The sequence below is a fragment of the Otolemur garnettii genome, unplaced genomic scaffold, assembly GCF_000181295.1.
Source record: "Otolemur garnettii isolate 467f Iridium unplaced genomic scaffold, OtoGar3 scaffold00126, whole genome shotgun sequence".
Taxonomy (NCBI): domain Eukaryota; kingdom Metazoa; phylum Chordata; class Mammalia; order Primates; family Galagidae; genus Otolemur; species Otolemur garnettii.
Window position 1 is genome coordinate 4,673,819 of NW_003852521.1, and position 11,944 is coordinate 4,685,762.

Here is an 11,944-nt window from a genome sequence, read left to right on the forward strand (position 1 = left end):
TAATAGTTATTTCTTAGTGATAGTTTTTCAATAAGCTACTGTGTTTAATGCCAGATCATTCAGAAATCATGTCAGTATCAGGGCTAGATTCTTAATTAAATTAATTGTAAATATGGGAGTGGCGTCCTTGTTTATTTGCTCTTCCAGAAGGCCGACCTTCTCCCGGTAATCTGTGAAACAGTGCTGGCTTCCATCTGGTGGTGATGTGAGTTTTCAGTGTGTCCAGCAATCTAAATATGATGTTCTCTGTGGAATCTATACTGCCTCAATTCTAAGTCTCAATCTATACTTCAATGTCTCTCTCTTCTGATTACGATTGCCTCTACCCACTTAGCAAGAATGCGATGTAATTGGCATGGCATTGAAGACTACAAACCAGAAGGCCGTGGAGAATCTGCTAACACCTCCCAAGATCCTTCGTAGCAGAGACATCTTTTTTTTTTTTTTTTGAGACGGAGCCTCAAGCTATCCCCCTGGGTAGAGTGCCATGGCAGCACGCTCACAGCAACCTCCAACTCCTGGGCTCAAGCGAAGTCTCCTGCCTCAGCCTCCCAAGTAGCTGGGACTACAGGCGCCCGCCACAACGCCTGGCCATTTTTTGGTTTCAGCCATCATTGTTGTTTGGCGGGCCCGGGCTGGGGATTCGAACCCGCCACCTTAGGTGTATGTGGCTGGCGCCTTAGCCGCTTGAGCCACAGGCGCCGAGCCCAGAGACATCTTTAACAGGGTCCCAGGGCATAGGCAACCAGAAACCACCACCACAGGATGAATGGTGAACCACCCAACACCAAATGATGGTGCTTCAGATAAAAAATTGCATGCTCCAAGCTCGTCACTCAGTCAACTCATTTCACCTGTATCTGGTCTGGAGTCTTAGTTCTTCACTATCAGGAAGAACAGATGCTTTGCTTTAGACCAGTGATTTTCAACCGGTGGCTATACTATGAGAGGATCTTCTTAGGTGTGCCACGAAAATTTTTAAAGATCATTAATTAAATTATTTTTGAAAGAAATTCGAAGCACAGAAAGCATATGCTTCTTTTTGTTCTTTTTTTATCAACATAATTTAAGTGTGCAACGGAAGTTTAACTGTGGGTTCCACTGTGCTGTGAGATTAAAAGTTTGAAAAACCCGCTTCAGATCACAGCCATAAAAACACACATCATCAAAACTTGGATCTTATATTGTTCTTGTGTGTTCCCTAATTGTTCTAGGTGGAAGGGTCTTTGTTGCTGTTGTTTGTTTTCTCCAACAAGACAGCTATCTCCTTGAATATAAAGCTGTACTTTGGGGCCCACCGTTGGCACTTAGTACAGTTCTGGGGACACAGTGAAAGATCAAACAGGAATTGAACAAAGAGAACAAAAATAATTCCCAAGTCAGTGATTCTGTTGTTTAACGCTACAAAGAAACTGCATTAAAGCTTCAATTATGATGGGCAATTAATGTCAAAAAAATGAAATGGGTGCCTTTTGAGGGAACTAAAGATGAGTCAATGCTAGTCACATTCTTGCTGAAAGCACTAGCAGAGTACTAACAGTTACACTATTTTCCAGAGAAAAATAGTCTCTCCGTTGGTCTCAGCAGAAGAAAACGTTTTGAAATAAAAGTGATAGGTAGATAAGTAGGAATCTGAGCAATACGGATGGGGTGTTGAAGTGCCCCAACCTACATTCAAATCTACAGGCCATTCATTCACTCCTAAACCACCTCCCTACCGTAGGAAGCCATCTCGGGGCCGTTGCGGCACTGTATGAAACCCTCTGTTTTTGTCACCACACGTAATTGAATAGCCACCAGAAGGGAAGCTGAGGCTGGGAGATGTGAGATGCAGCCACATCCCGCCCTGCCCAGGCCTCTGTTTAGTAGATTAGGGTAACGAGACAGGTAGTTGAAGAGACTCATGGTGAACTTGGGGCCAGAGCACTCCTAGAACCAGATCCCCTGAGTCACAGGTTAGGCACGCTTTCTACTACATACAATAAACAATGACTTAATTTACTAGCTGCACAAAAGTTCAACAAGAATTTTTCAGAGAAGCACGGGAACCATCCACGTTTTTTTCTGGTAAACAAAATTCATTTTCAACATACATGCTAAAGACTTTTAAAACGCTTCCTTGCAACTGATTTTGAACAGAAGCTGAGAAACGGTGAGTTTGTTACTCAGTTCTCTCTCTTTCCTGACCCCCGTCTGCCGGGGCCCTGGGCCCCTTCCATAAAGGGGAGCAGAATCTGCCAGCTCTTCACATGGTCCTCTCTCGCTGCGTCACTTTCTAGCTTGCGGTGGTTTCTCTGCCCTTCATCTCATGCCCTGTGACTTTGCTGATGCAGCAGGAAGGGACGAGGAGGGAGAGAGAGTCACCGGCAAGAGTTCCAAGCAATAGGACACAGACCTCAAGCTCAGCTCCAGGCCCCAGCAGGCGTGGGTTTGAAGCCTGGTTCTCCCACTTCCCCACTATTGATCAGGGGCAGGATATATAACCTTTGTTTTATCCTCTTTAAAATGGTTCCTACCACAAGGTTTGATATGAAGATGAAATGAAACCACAGTTCTCAATGAGAATTAATCGCGATTATTATTTCCCAGGACTGGAAAATGAACCCATGGACTACATGCTGTCAGTGAAAGAAATGGTGGAACTTCAAGGGCTGTGACAGGTAACAGGAGAGCGCGCCGCCAGCCTGTGCATACAGTGAGGCTGCAGGGAGGTCGAAAGGTCTGCATAACTCCATGCCACTTAAAGAGCCACTGGTGTGAGTCCCTCGGGCCCTCCTGCAGGACTCCTGGTGATGAGGGGACACCCAGGATCCCGCTGTGTGTCACTGGCCAGCAGGTACCCATGCAAATAGGGGGTGCCATGCAAACAGGTGGTGCTCATAACTATTTGACACATAGGTGTTTGGGTTTAAAAAAAATTGGTGACATTCAGCTATCTTAAGCACCAAAATAAAAGCCATGCCTTTAGGACCACAATGAGAGCTTGTGGAACCTGTGTGCGTGAATTAAGAAGTAGCACGTCTTCCTCCCATTAGCAGCCCTCTCCGGGGGTGCACCTTGGGGAGCAGGCTGGGCTTCACCACCCCTCCCCCATGCCTCTCATCTGGACACCCAGTTGCAAGGCACGGCTTTACACAGCAATTCCCCACTTCCCACCTTCATCCCCCAAATACACACTTCAAAACAGAAACATTACTCAGCTGCAAAGCTCCGTAAGGAAATCTAACGAAGTTCTGGGTTTTTCCATCATATCTACGTAATGCTTTATAAAAAAATTATAATAATTATTACATTATCATAAAAATTGTATTACACATTTGTAAACAATTTTGCCATTTTAAGACACATCCCCAATGTGGTTTAGCACCCATTGCACTCCCTCTCATGAAGTAATCCCAGTATGGGTCCGTTTTAATTTCATATTAGAATGACCAGCGAAACTTTTGTTTTTTTTTTTTTTTACAAATGATGTGTTTAATTTATTTCATTTGTTTATCAATACAGAGTTCTACCCTATGCCCTGAGCAGAGAGCAATGGCGTCGTAGCTCACTGCAACCTCAGGCTTGGGCTATGGGCATCCTGCTGCCTCAGCCTCTGAAGCCGCTGTGATTATAGGCACTTGCCACAGTGCCCGGCTGGGTTTTTCAATTTTTTTCATGAGTCAGGTTCTCACTCTTGCTCCTGAAGCTCAAGCAATCCTCCTGCCTCAGCCTCCCACAGTGCCGGGATTATTACAAGCATGAGCCACCGCTCCCAGCTACATTTAATTTATTTCAATAACTTGGTAAATTTCAAATTGGCTCCTTTTAGTAGTAAAAATAATACTTTGTATTTGGTGTAGGAACCAAATAAATTTGGCTATTACTGTGACAGTACAAACAATACTATGTTAAGTGCAAGTTTTATATACAAACAACTAAACTTTCAATGTCTGGTTTGAAGCAGCGTTGAAGCTTTCAACTGCCACATGGCAATAAGGTAATGTGTAATCCTGCCATTCCAAGGCCAAACTCACTAGGGGTTCCTCACTATAAGGCCAAGATTGCCATGTTATTGATAAAGTGACATGAAGTCATCCTGCCAGCCTGCTTGCAAAATAAGAGCAATTTTTATCTTAAAGGTGATACCAGCCAGGTGCCGTGGCTCACACCTGTAATCCCAGCACTGTGGGAGGCTGAGGCAGGAGGATCACTTGAACTCAGGAGTTTGAGACCAGCTTAAGCAAGAGTGAGATCTGTCTCTAATAAGCTGTGATGCCTCAGTACTCTACCCAGGGGGACAGCTTGAGGCTGTGTCTCGAAAAAAAAAAAAAAAAGAGGCTTGGCCTCTGTAGCACAGTGGTTACGGCACCAGCCACGTACACAGAGGCTGGCAGGTTTGAACCTGGCCAGGGCCAACTCTCCAGTTCATTTAGAAGTCAGCATCCAAGGTAAAAGAATTCTCTGTTGGACTTGACATCACTCCCATCCTCTGATATTTGCCTACTCTCTTCTCAAAGAAGTTAGTCTTTCCGTCCAGTGAAATATCCTCCATAAAGTCAAACGGATTTTCTACTCTGAAAACCTTGTGGAAACCCAGTTCCAGCATAAGTGTGTCCGCCACCAACTCAATGTCCTGCTTCATTAATGTGTAGTCCATCCCAATGAGCTTCCCAGGCAAGGCCTCAGTGAGGAACTCCTGTCCTAGCCTAACAGCACTGGTCATTATTTCTTTTACTCTCTGCTCCGACGGTTTGTGTCCCAGGTGTTTGAGCATCAGTCAGGCAAAGTCACAGTGTAAACCCTCATCTCTGCTAATAAGTTCATTGGAAAATGTGGGCCAGGCATCAGTCCTCGTTTCTTGAGCCAGAATATTGAGGCAAAAGAACCAGAAAAAAAGATTCCTTCCACTGCTGCAAAGGCTACAACACGTTCTCCATAGGTAGCCTCTTTGTCCCCAATCCAACGCAAGGCCCCAGCTGCCTTCTTCTTGACACAAAGCATTATTTCAATAGCATTGAAGAGAAATTCCCTTTCTTGGGAATCTTTAATGTAAGTGTCAATAAGGAGACTATACATTTCAGAATGAATGTTTTCCATGGCAATTTGGCAATTTCTATGGCTATAGAAACAACGGGCCTCTGTAATCTGAACTTCTTGGCTAAATCGTTCCACCAAGTTTTCATTTACTATGCCATCACTTGCTGCGAAAAAAGCCAGAACATGTGATATGAAGTATCTCTCTTTGGGCTTCAAGGTTGCCCAGTGCTGAATGTCCTTAGAAAGATCCACCTCCTCAGCCGTCCACAAAGACACCTCCGCTTTCTTATACATTTGCCAAATGTCATGGTATTCGATAGGAAAGATGACAAAGCCGCGGGGGTTTTCTCCGGCAGTGGTTCGCCCTCCACGCTGGGGGTAGGTACTCTAGTTTTGGGCTCCGGGGACTCCTGGAAGATCCTCCTCGCAGTCTTGCTGGCCAGGACGCAGGTCCCGCTCAGGGCCGGGAGCAGGTTCACCTTGTTGGCCAGGCTGAGCCCCTTCAGCGGCGACAGCTGCAGCTGCTTATCTCCCATGGGGGCCAGGGGGACTCGGACAGACAGCATGGCTGAGGTGAAGCGGGTGGGACTCTGCAGAGACAGGAGGGGCCAACGCCGAAACTTTTATAAAAAATACTGATGCCTGAGCCAAACCACTAATCAATTGAATCAGAATGTCTGGAGGTAGAGACCCAGCATGAGCTCCTCAGAGGATTGAGTGTGCAGCCGGGTTTTAAACCACTATCCTACAAACCACTAGAAATATCATTTAGAAATGAGGAAGTATATTTGAGTGTGTGTGTGTGCATGTGTGTGTGTAAGCTACCTCTCACTTTTACTTACAAATATTCCTTGTCAGTAAACATATGTACGAAAGAATGTGCATAGCATATATGTATGTTTCAAAAAATAACAGGACAAAAAAGAATACCCAAAATGTAGTCCACCCTGCACAAGAACTAGAATATTTCCAAAATATGCGAAGTTTATATTTTTCTTCCTTTTGCTTTTATCCTTCTTTTCTTTTTCCTTATAATTTCTTTTCACAAATTCATGTATTAGGTTGATACAAAATTATGATTTTTCCATCATTGAAATGTGCCGCTTGATACTGCAATACCTTCTTAAATAAATGTGGTTATATTATAGATCGTCTCAATGCACATTTCTCACTTAATTACTTGCTGTTTATTTTATATGTATTTTGGACTATGGAAATGATGTCATATAAAAGGCAAATTTGAGTGATTTTCTTATTCGAGTTCAAAATGGGATTGTAAAGCAGCAGAGACAACTCGCAACATGAACAACGGATTTGGCCCAGGAACTGCTAATGAATGTACAGTGCAGTGGTGGATCAAGAAGTTTTACAAAGGAGACGAGAGCCCTGAAGACCAGGAGCACAGTGGCGGCCATGGGAAGTTGACTGTGACCAGTTGAGAGCAACAATCGAAGCTGATCCTCTGATGGCTACACGGGAAGTTGCCGAGGAACTCAATGTCGGCCACTCTACATCAGCATTTGCAGCAAACTGGAAAGGTGAAATGGCTGGATAAGTGGGTGCCTTGTGTGCGGACCACAAATCAGAACACTCATCCTTCTCAAGGGTCCCTTTCTCTTATTCTAAGCAATAACGAGCCATTTCCGCATCAGATTGTGGCTTGTTATGAAAAGTAGATTCCATATGACAACCGGTGACAACCAGCTGGGTGGTTGGATCACAGGATCTCTAAAGCACTTCCCAAAGCCAAATTTGCACCCAAAAAAGGTCATCTGGGGCTAGTCTCATCACTACAGTTTTCTGAATCTCAGCAAAACCATCACATCTGAGATGTGTGCTCTGCAAATAGGTAAGATGTACCAAAAACTGCAATGCCTGCAGCCAGCAGTGGTCAGAAAGGGCCCAGTCCTCTATGACAGACTCCCAACCACATGTCATACAACCAACACTTCAAAAGTTGAACAAATTAGGCTCTAAAGTTGTGCCTCATCCACCACAGTCACCTGACCTCTTGCCAACTGACTGCCACTTTTTCGAGCATTTCACAACTTTTTGAAGGAAGAAACACTCCACAACCAGTAGAACCCAGAAAATGCTTTCCAAAGGGTTAGTCAAATCCTGAAGCAGAGTTTTATCCTATGGAAAAAAACAAACCTAGAGTTGATTGTAAAGTTTCTATTTTGATTGATAAAGACGGGTCTGAGCCTAATTATAATGATTTAAAATTCATGGTCCAAAGCAGCAAGGACTTTTCCACCAACCTTATATGTCTAGACAGAATATTGATTGACACCCATAGCACAGTGGTTGCAGCGCCGGCCACATGCACCAAGGCTGGTGGGTTCAAACCCAGCCCCAGGCCAGCTAAACAACAATGACAACTGCAACAGAAAATTCGCCAGATGTTGTAGCAGGCACCTGTACTCCCAGCTACTTGGGAGGCGGAGGCAACAGAATCACTTAAGCCCAAGAGTTTGAGGTTGCTGTGAGCTGTGATGCCACAGCACTGTACCAAGGTTGATATAGTGAAACTGTCTTTAAAAAAAAATAAAGAAAGAAACAGAATATTTGCATCTGCCTATTTTCAAGTTTTTATGACTGAACTCCTACTGTATGTAATCTTCTGCCCCAAATTATATCTTGATTAATTTTACATATTTTTCATTTAATGCTCACAACAACCCCATGAATCAAGTTCTGCAGACAAGGAAACTGAGACTTACAAGGGCCAATAGTTTCACCAGCGCCACATTCACATTCATAAATGGCAGAGGTAGAATCAAAACACTGATCTGTCAGAGTCAAAACCTTAGACAAGGAACTATCCTGAAACTAACCACTCTACTGAACTTGTCTCAACATCATTTTAATATTGGAAATAAAGTCACTGACAAAGGTAAGAGTTTAGGAATATAATTACGCCTTTCCATCTTACCTAACCTCTGCTGTGTTCAATGACGTGGCCAGAGCAAGTCACAAAGTTCTGTGGAGCTTCCTGGAAATTCTACATTTTCCTGTGGAAGAGATACGTAAAATTCCCCCACCAGGTGACTGTATACATCTGATGCTCATTCTAATTCTTTGAAACCAGTAAACTCTGAAGAGCTAAACTGATAACTATACAGACTTATCTATTATCAGATGGGCATAATACATATAGTTAAATGCTAACAATTCCTTTATGATTTTTACCATGTTAAATAAAGACACTTTTCCTCAAGCAACTGACAATGGTAATGTGCTATTTTGCAGATTATTATGCAAAATAACACATTTTATCTCCTTAATTTGGCTTTAATGATCAGCCACAATCTGGTATGAATTTCAGGGATAAACATTTGAATTGATGTATATATGACATAGATCCATTTTCCCTTTTTTTTATTTTACTTAGTTGAAATTCACACTGTAGACCTTTAGATTGTTTGAATAGAAAGTTCTTGGGGAGGTTTAAGTGTTAGCACAGAAGACATTGTCTGATTAATTGTTCGTATCAAGGGTCTAATCCCTAGACCGCATGCACAGCTAGGGAGCAGAGGTTTCTCTCAAAGATTGGCTGGGAGTCCTAGAGGCAAACCCAAATGCCAGTTCATTATTCATTAGCCAAGAGAAACTCAAGGGTAAAAAAGACTGGAAAATAGTATCACCAGACAAACCAAATGGGAAATCACTTTATGAATGGAACTTTGCAGGATGAACAATGGAACCAGAAAATTGGGAGTTCTGGGCTGATTCCCAGAATGAAAGACCTGCCCCAGGTGCAAGTCACCCCCCACCCCTCAGGGGTCAATGCTTGCCTTAGCATTTCTCTGTTAAGACTCCTTGGGCTTCCTACAAAGCCTTAGGTTGACCCTCCTCAGGAAAACCTTTTACTTAACCATGTACATATTAATACAGTATTTAAAACTTGGATTTAGATGTAGGCTTGGCTGCTTTCCTAGCTCTGTGATCTTTGTTAAATATATAAATCCTTTAAGTCTGGGTTTCCTTATCTGTAAAGTAAGAATAATACTGCCTTCCCTCTGTTTGTATGAGGATTAGATGAGATAATAACTTCAATGCACTTCAAATAGTGCCCAGAATATGGGAGGTACTTAGGATATGACATCTATTATTATTAATATTTTTAAATAATAGTGTTAAGAGGCTATATTATTTACAAATATATATTTAATATTGGCATCTATGTTTTATGAGAAAGAGAAAACAAAGTGATATAATTGACTCAAGGAAATGAACAACAGCCCTTTAAATAGGACTTGATGTATACTGGGGATCCCAACTATTTTATTAAGTAAAGAATGTTCATAAGTACAAGTTTAACAAAAACGGCCATCAACAGCACTGGCTGGTAGGGGTGAGTGAGGATATAGAAAATACTTAAATTCAATGCTCAGAAATATAGGAGAGAAGGGGATTTCAGAATCAATAACGTGAAAGAAAATATTTACAGAAACTGAAAAGGTTAAACTAACCCAAACCCAGTTTTATTGACAAAAATTTAAGTTAGCTTTAGCATGCTTCATCGTACGGAAATCAGGACCATCAACAAATATTTACTGAGTGCCGGCCGCACTTGAGACATAGCAGTGCATGTTGCATTTATTCTTAGGTGGTCGGAGAGTTACTGGAAGCACAGGGTAACTTTCTTGGGTGACTAAAATCTAACTGGGGAGACAGGCATAGCATAAAAATAAATCTATGAGAGGAAAATCATGGGGAAAAACCTAACTTAGAAAAATTTCCAATATTTTTAGAATGATTTCTATTCCTTTAAAATTGAAAACTATTTTAAAACATAAAGCTCCAAAGAATAAATAACGCCCTGGTGATCACAATTTTTTTTTTTTTCAAAAACCTCACAAAAGAAAGATCTCAGATTGGAGAATGTGAACAGGTCAATTGGTTTTTCACATCCAAAAAAAAATAAAACAGAAATTTTATACGGCTCAACTTTCATTTCAGTAAGCCATTTATCAAAGCTGGGTCCGTATCGGTCTGTGTGTAACTCTTAGAGTTCATCCACTATGAATTCATGTTAGTCCCTTCTGGGGCCTTTTCATATTCAAGGTAGATTTGGAGGAAAACATTACATAATTTTTAAATTTAGGGATTAACAATTTAACGCAAAAAGCTGACCAGTGGTGTGAAAATTTCACCAACACATTTCATAAGGAACAAAAACTTAAATGCATACGGTAGGACCATTCCAGTAAACCACGTCAGCAATATTATCCAACAATAAAATTTTAAAATAATTTTTCCCCCAAAAGGATTCATTTTTCTTAAAAGGTTACACAAAGTGTGAATAACTCCAGAATATAATTATCACCTAAAATATTTAACTTCAAAATAGATTAAAAAGTATTTCAACATAATATAATTTTCAGTGATTAAGATTTTATTTTTAATGGCTAATACCTTTAAGAGTTGTCCAGTTTGATATTGTTGACAAAATTTTAAGTTGGCTTCAAATTGGTTTTCTGGAGTGGTTCTACCATGTGCATTGAAGTTTTTGTTCATTATGAAATGAGTTGGGTAAAATTTTATACACCACTAGTCAACTTTTTGAATTACCCTTTTTCAGTGGTGCATTGGATCTTAAATTCATCTATAGCTTTCTATGTAATTTCCAAACAATCTTAAATTCCCACAAATTTCTTAACAACTGTCAGTAGAATGTGAGTTTTCAAGAAAATAGACGTGTAATACCCCTACCTGATTAGTCAGGGAAAAACAAAACAAAAAGGAAAATATATGTTCTCTGTGTGCGAGATATAGACTAATTTAACATAGTGAAAGAGTTGTTTGACTAACAGTACAGTCTAAAAATTCTACTAAGTTGAGGAATTGTCATCATAAGTTAAAAGCTCTGCAAACCAAGGAAACATGTATCAAGCCTTTGAAGATATCAACCATCGTACCCATACCTACTCCACATCCACATCCAGGTATCATTTTATGGTATATAAAATTTCTTTCTACTTGTATGATTTTAAACTGATATGCGAGACCTTGGTCTGGTCACACCCTTTCATAGCCATTACAATATTCGATTATCTAAGGTAAATTTAATAATGTACAAAAAATTAAAACTTACCTTCTTTGGGAGCTACAGAATGAATACGATTCCCAGTGAAATGGATTAGTATCAGATTGTAGAAATATTTGAAGCTCTATATTAATTTATCTGACTGGTTAAGACTACAAGATCGATCAAAATAAAATCTATTAACCAAATATTTTTCTTGCCCAAAGCTCACACATTTTGTTCAGACATTGAAAGGATGCCAGGAAGAGTCATTTTTACTTTCAGAAAAATATTGTTTACTGAGAGAAAGAACAATTTTCTATAAAAATATCACTGATTTTTCTGCAGGATGGCAAATGTACTCTTAACAGTGAGGGGTAATGCGGACCAATACTTGTGTTTGTAATGAATATATTACAAGATAGCGAAATGTGGTGTAGCAGGTAACAAGTTTCCTCCATTCTGAGCCCTAGAACTGAAAAACTGTATTTAGAATGGATATCCTGAAAAACATTAATTACAATGGACAAAGGCTTGCTATTCTTAATACAAAAAGTGCTCTTAAATGTCAATTTTAAAGTGGAACCTATGAACAGGAAAACTAATATTTTGTCTTTTGTAAATCTTTTGTTAGAGACCAATAGACATAATTTTTAAAGGTTTGTTTTAAAGGTCAATTCCACTGTTAATTAGAGAATTACAAATGTTAAAGCTGTATATTAACAGTTTTTGAATAGTATTTATAGTGGTAATGACATAGGATAATAGGCATTCTAAAACATTGCTGGTGGAATGTTTTCATGTGGAATGTTTTCAAATCATTACAGCCTCCCTAGAGCAATCTGACTTCATTCAAAATCTTTAAATATTCAAGAAAAATTTAAAAAACCCTAT

General features: G+C 40.4%; 1 pseudogene; it reads right to left on the minus strand.

The window, feature by feature from the left end:
- Positions 1-4,368: 4,368 nt before the first annotated feature.
- LOC100955473 lies at positions 4,369-5,585 on the minus strand (annotated as a pseudogene).
- Positions 5,586-11,944: the final 6,359 nt, after the last annotated feature.